Genomic DNA, 6,650 nt, shown 5'->3' on the forward strand with positions numbered 1-6,650 from the left:
CCTTTGTGAGATTTGTCCCCATTTCTTGGACACCATATGAGAGACTTTAGAGGCTGAAGTGGGAGGATTGCTTGAGCCAGGGAGGTCTAGAATGCAGTGATCTGTGGTCATACCACTGCACTCTAGCCTGGGCAACAGAGCGAGACCCTGTCTCAAAAGCAGCCACCACCAAAAACTATCTTGGAATTTTAATAGGATTACATTAAATTTGTAGATTAATTTGAGAACTGACATCTGTACAACATTCTAGGAACGTGGTATTTCATGTCATGTGTTCATTTCTTGTTAATGTCTTTCAGAAGAATTTTAGGATTTCCATCATATAGATCTTACACATCTTTTGTCAGATAAAAGATCTTTGTATTTTTGTTCCTAAATACTTCATACATTTGCATTGCCATTGTAAATGGGATCTTTCTTCCATTTTCTAATTAGTTAATGGTGGTACATATGAAAAGTATTTGAGATTTGTGTGCTGCTCTCTTGATTTTGTTTCTAGCCACCGTACTGAATCTTCATATTGCTTCCACTAAAATCTTAGTTGATTCTCTTAGGCTTCTTTGACTGTCTAACATTTATCATTTCATATGCAAATAATGATAGTTTTGTCTCTTCCTTTTCAATACTTACATCCTTTCCTTCCTTTCCTTTTTCCTTTCCTTTTTTTTCTTCTTTTTCAGGGCCTTGTTGTCACCCAGGCTGGACAGCAATGGTGTAATCTAGCTCAGTGTAACCTCAAACTCCTGGGCTGAAGGGATCCTCTTGCCTCAGCTTCCTGAGTGGCTGGGACTACAGGCAGGCAGCTAATTAAAAAAAATTTTTTTGTAGAGACAAGGTCTCGCTATGTTGCCTAGGCTGGTTTTCCGGCCACTTTAGAGGAAGGACTTAGATTTCCTTTTTGTCCTACTTTTAAGAGTTTTTTGTTAGGAATCGTCTGTGGAATGTTAGCTAAAACAGTCAATAAAATGCATTAAGTGCTAGCTGCATGCAAGATCCTAAGTTAGATACAGTTAGCCCTCTTCATCAGCAGGTCCACATCTTCAGATTCAACTGGATGAGGCTGAATACTTGAAAAAAGAAACAAAAATACAAATAAAAAGTATAACAACTGTCACCATTGTACAATATTGATACATTTTATTAGTGATGACTTAAAGTAGCTGGGACCAGGCACAGTTGTTCACACTTGTAATCCCAACACTTTGGGAGGTCAACCTTGGCGCATAGTGAGACCTTGTCTTTAGTAATCCCAACACTTTGGGAGGTCAACCTTGGTGCATAGTGAGACCTTGTCTTTACTAAAAAAAAAAAAAAAAAAAAAAAAAAAAAAATTATCCAGGTGTGGTGGTATGCACCTGTAGTCCCAGCTACTCAAGAGGCTGAGGTGGGCAGATCACTGGAGCCCAGGAGGTTGAGGCTGCGGTGAGCTATGAATGTGACACTGCACTCCAGCCTGAGCGACAGAGGGTGATCCTGTCTCTAAGTAAGTAAATAAAGTATATGGGGGATGTGTGTTGGTTATATGCAAATACTGCACCATTATATGTAAGGGATTGAGCATCCACAGATTCTGGTATGGTGTGGGGGCAGTATCCTAGAACTAGTCCCCCGCAAGATAGCAACCATGACTGAACTGTGGAAGAATCAAAGCTCTGTTAAACAGTGTACAATTCCTGTCTTCAAAAAAGTTATCTCATCGGGTAGATGAGACTTATAATGAATAAAAGGAATGAATACAGATTTGGAGATAGTGGTTGTTGTGATGCATAATCTTAATTGTGTTTTCTTCCAAAACAGATTCATTGGAAGAAGAGAAGGGCATCAAAGGAAGATAACTTGAGCCCAAGCTAAGTCGTCTGGATGGCCTGGAGTCATGTTTGAAAAATTTTATTGTTAAGTATTGTTTTTTACCGATTAAATCAATGATAACATTCTTTACTTTCTGGTTGTGTTACTCAAAACAGGATTTTTAACAATGATAAAAATAAAGCTTGTTAGATCATTTTTAATGTAATAAATTGCTTCCTGAAGATTTGATTAAAGGGAAAACTAGGCCAATCTAAGCAGAGTCCAAATGAAGCAGAAGGTCCATAGAGAACAGGGGAAAAAAGGAAGTTGTGGAACCACAGACGCACACAGTAAAAGGAAAAAATTGGCCGGGCACAATGGCTCACACCTGTAATCCCAGTACTTTGGAAGGCTGAGGTGGGTGGGTCGCTGGAGCCCAGGAGTTTGGGCAACATGACAAAACCCCCATCTCTACAAATATATGGGCAACATGACAAAACTCCCATCTCTACAAAAAATACACAAACAAAAAACATTAGCCAGGCATGGTGTTGTGCACCTGTAGTCCTAGCTACTTGGTAGGCTGAGTTGGGAGTATCGCTAGAACTTGGGAGGTGGAGGTTGCAGTGAGCTGAGATTGAGCTGTTGCACCCCAACCTGGGTGACAGGGTGAAAGAGTGAGACCCTGTCAAAAAAAAAAAAAAGGAAGAAAGGAAAGAAAAGAAATTTACTTAATTAAATTAATTAATTTATTTTTGTGACAAGGTCTCTTTCTGTCTCCCAAGCTGGAGTACAATGGCAGAATCATAGCTCACTGCAGCCTCAAACTCCTCGGCTCAAGGCATTCTCCTGCCTTAAAGGCCTCCCAAAGTGTTAGTATTACAGGAATAAGCCACTGGGAGGCTAGATTTTTTTTGAAACAAAGTTTGGCTCTGTCACCCAGGTTGGAGTGCAGTGGTACCATCTCGGCTCACTGCAACCTCTGCCTCCTGGGCCCAAGTGATCCTCCTGCCTCAGCTTCTCAAGTAACTGAACTACAGGCACGTGCGCCTGGCTAATTTTTGTATTTTTTGTAAAGAAGGGTCTTGATATGTTGCCCAGGCTGGTCTTGAATTCCTGGGTTAAAGTGATCCACCCACCTTGGCCTCCCAAAGTGCTGGGATTACAGGTGTGAGTCACCACGACTGGCCAAAAAAATGTTAAGTGTTAAAATCAAAAAGAAAATTCACCAAGCCATTTTGCAGATTTTTCTGGAGAGATATAAATACAGAGATATACATATAAGGAGAGAGATAAAGATATACAGATAGTTCTGGACTGTACACCTTATGATAAAATAGTATCGGTTGGGTATAACTTTGTTGCAGAAAGGACAAAGGGAACTGATTAAAGACTTAAGGCATATATATACATATAATGTTTTCCCAATTCCTCATACCATACCTTTTTATTAATTTTTATTGATATAATTAATTTATATACCATAAATTCACCCTTTTAAATAAGTGCAGAATTTAGTGGGTTTTAGTATAGTATTCACAAGGTTGTACAACCATCACCACTATTTAATTCCAGAACATTTTCATCACCCGAGAATCACTGGCCCTACTCCCCATTTCCTCTCCCATTTCCTGGCAAGTATTTACTGACTTCCTGTAATTTGCCCATTTGGGACATTTCATATAAATGAAATCATACAACACACAATTTCACTAAATAAGACTTTTGTGTGTGGCTTCTTTCAAACAATTTTTAAAAATTGTGGTAAAGTAGGCATAACATAAAATTTACACTCTAATCACTGCCCCCCTCTTTTCTTGAGGCACGGTCTCACTCATCCCAGCTGGAGTGCAGTGGTGTGATCATGGCTGACTACAGCCTCAACCTCCCTGGGCTCAAGTGATCCTCCCATCTCAGTCTCACAAGTAACTGGGACCACAGGCACATACTACCACACCTAGCTAATTTTTGCATTGTTTGTTGAGACAGGATTTCGCTATGTTGCCCAGGCTGGTCTTGAACTCCCGGACTCCAGTGATCCTCCCATTTCAGCCTCCCAAAGTGCTGGGATTGCAGGCGTCCGCTACCACACCTGGTTGTCTGTAACCACTTTTAGGTGTACAATTTCAATAGTGTTAAGAACATTCACATTGTTGTACAACAAATCTCCAGAACTTTTTCATCTTCCCAAATTGAAACTCTGGACCTATTAAACACTAACCCCATTCTCTCCTTCTCCCAGCCCACGGTAACCACCCTTCTACTTTCTGTCTCTATGAATCTGACCACTCTGAGTACCTCATGTGAGTGGAATCACACAGTATTTCTCCTTTGGTGACTGGCTTATTTCGCTTAGCATAATGCCCTCAAGGGTTCTCCATGTTGTAATGTGTCAGAATTTCCTTCCTTTCAAGGCTGAAGAATACATCTGTTATATGGATCAATCACATTTCTCCATTCATCAGTTAATGCACATGTAGGTTGTTTGCACCTTTTGGTCATTGAGAATAATGCTGCTGTATACATATGTGCATGTGTTTCTGCATGACCATTTGTTTGCAATTCTTTTGACTATATATGTATGAATAGAATTACTAGGTCATATAGTAGCTCTAAGTTTAACTTTTTGAGTAACTGCCAAAGTATCTTCCATAGTGCTACATGGTTTTACATTCTCGCTAACAATGTATAATGGTTCCAGTTTCCCCAAATCCTCCCCAATACTTTTTATTTTTATTTTTTTAAAATAATTACAGCCATGCTAGTGAATGTGAAGTGGCATCTCATTGTGGTTTGGGTTTTCAATTTTATAATACTTTAATTTTTAATATCAAAAGAATATACTTGGCCTGAGGTGGTGGCTCACGCCTGTAACCCCAGCATTTTGGGGGGCCAAGGTGGGTGGATCACCTGAGTTTAGAAGTTCAAGACCAACCTGGCCAACATGGTGAAACCCTGTCTCTACTAAAAATACAAAAATTAGCTGCGTATGGTGGCACGCACCTGTAATCCCAGTTACTCTGGAGGCTGAAGCAGGAGAATCATTTGACCCAGGAGGTGAGTTGGAATCACGCCACCAAACTCCAGCCTGAGAGGAGACGCTGTCCAAAAATAAATAAATAAATAAATATACACTAAATTATTTTCTTGTATAATTAATAAAATTATTTTACAAAAGAAGTCCATTACTAACACACACTTGCATGCAAAGCACAAAGACACATCTAAGGGCCACTCTGGGAGGGAGGCCGAGGCAGGCAGATCACTTGAGGTCAGGAGTTCGAGACCAGCCTGGCCAACATAGTAAAACCCCATCTCTACTAAAAATACAAAAATTAGCCAGGCGTGCTGGTGGGTGCCTGTAATCCTAGCTGCTCGGGAGGGTGAGTCAGGAGAATCACTTGAGCCCGGGAGGTGGAGGTTGCAGTGAGCCAAGATTGTGCCACTGCACTCCAGTCTAGGCGACACAGCAAGGATTCCTCTAAAAAAAAAAAAAAAAAAAAAAAAAAAAAAAAGTGTACTAAAATTAAGTTGGCAAGAATTTACATGTAGTCCTTTCTACATATAAGACATAAACACCTGATACTTGATTCATTCCCTTCATTCTTCAGCCAGCCTCCCAGGACAAGTCTGGCAACGATTCTGACCATCGGGCAACAGAAATTACCTTTTTACAGCTTATGTTAGGACAGCCTACGTGGGTTTACATTTGGCTTAATATAATACTACCCTACTTCTCCAATAAGTATTTAAGCATTTATAGAAAAATGGAAACTTTTCAATTTAACCACTTCTACTACCCTGGACGATCTGAGAAAGAGGTGACATACCTCACTTCAAGGAAAAAAGGGTCCTTTTTGCTCACAAGTATTTCCTCATAAACCTTATTTTTGAAATGCTTTTAAAACCAGATTCTAATTAATCTAGATTTGCAAAATTATAAAGGAAAAGTCTTGCCGGTTGTTGCTTTGGTTAATTTCACAATTTAGTAAATTGCAACTAAGTATTTAATACAAAGCAGCCTTTGGTGGGGGCGGGGGGTTGTTTAACAAAATGCATCTCATTACCAGCCCAGAGAAACTTTTCCGTGTGAAAACAGAAGAGGGATTACCATGGAGAGATTCATTATGGATTTCGGGAGGGCTTTTTCCTCAGAAATAGAGTGAAAAGAAAAAGTCGCTGTGTAAGAAATCTGATACTGACGCTGTGTGACTCAGAAGTTGGTCCAAAAGTTTATCTTCGGCAATTATGTCTAGATGTTCAACTACACATCTTCTACAACAGGTCACACGAAACCGCATTTCCCAAGCAAGGCAAAGCGATCAAATGAGTTATGACACGCGTTCCTGCGGTCTTATACTTTTATTTTTGATTTAACAATCAAAAACAGTTTTGAATCGGATGAATTACCAAATTTGGTTGGGTCTTGTTTGGCTTTCTGCTTTGCTTTTTAATCAGCCACTTGCCAGCAACTGTTGCACGTGCCCATTAGCACTCGAAAAATAAAAACAAACACACAAGACCAGGTAAGGTTCCCCTACTAACCCAAATGATCCGTTTCCTTAACACAATTTAAAAACCACAGTTAGGAGTGTGAAAACAGGCATGTTTTTGTGTGTGTTTGTGTGCCACGATCGGTCCAAATCCTTAATTCCCTTTTAAGGAACAGATATATAATAAAAATTCGAAAGAAACCTCATTAGAAATGCAAAGAGGTTTGTAAAACAAGAGGCTTCTTTCATCCCAGAAAACCACACCAAAACAAGGGGAGAAAAATGAATGCAATGGATATGCGTTTGCCAAAGTTTCAATCCTGCCCACGGAGACACTGCACTGCACACATTTTGAAGAGGAAAAGAGGG

At 39.9% G+C, this 6,650-nt stretch overlaps 1 protein-coding gene across 1 annotated transcript in view; it reads right to left on the minus strand.

Annotated features, from left to right (window-relative positions):
* LOC103243250 (leucine-rich repeat-containing protein 37A3-like) overlaps positions 1-6,650 on the minus strand; it is a 57,768-nt gene that overhangs the window by 9,811 nt on the left and 41,307 nt on the right.

This window comes from Chlorocebus sabaeus, chromosome 16 (genome assembly GCF_047675955.1).
Source record: "Chlorocebus sabaeus isolate Y175 chromosome 16, mChlSab1.0.hap1, whole genome shotgun sequence".
In the NCBI taxonomy this organism is placed as follows: Eukaryota; Metazoa; Chordata; class Mammalia; order Primates; family Cercopithecidae; genus Chlorocebus; species Chlorocebus sabaeus.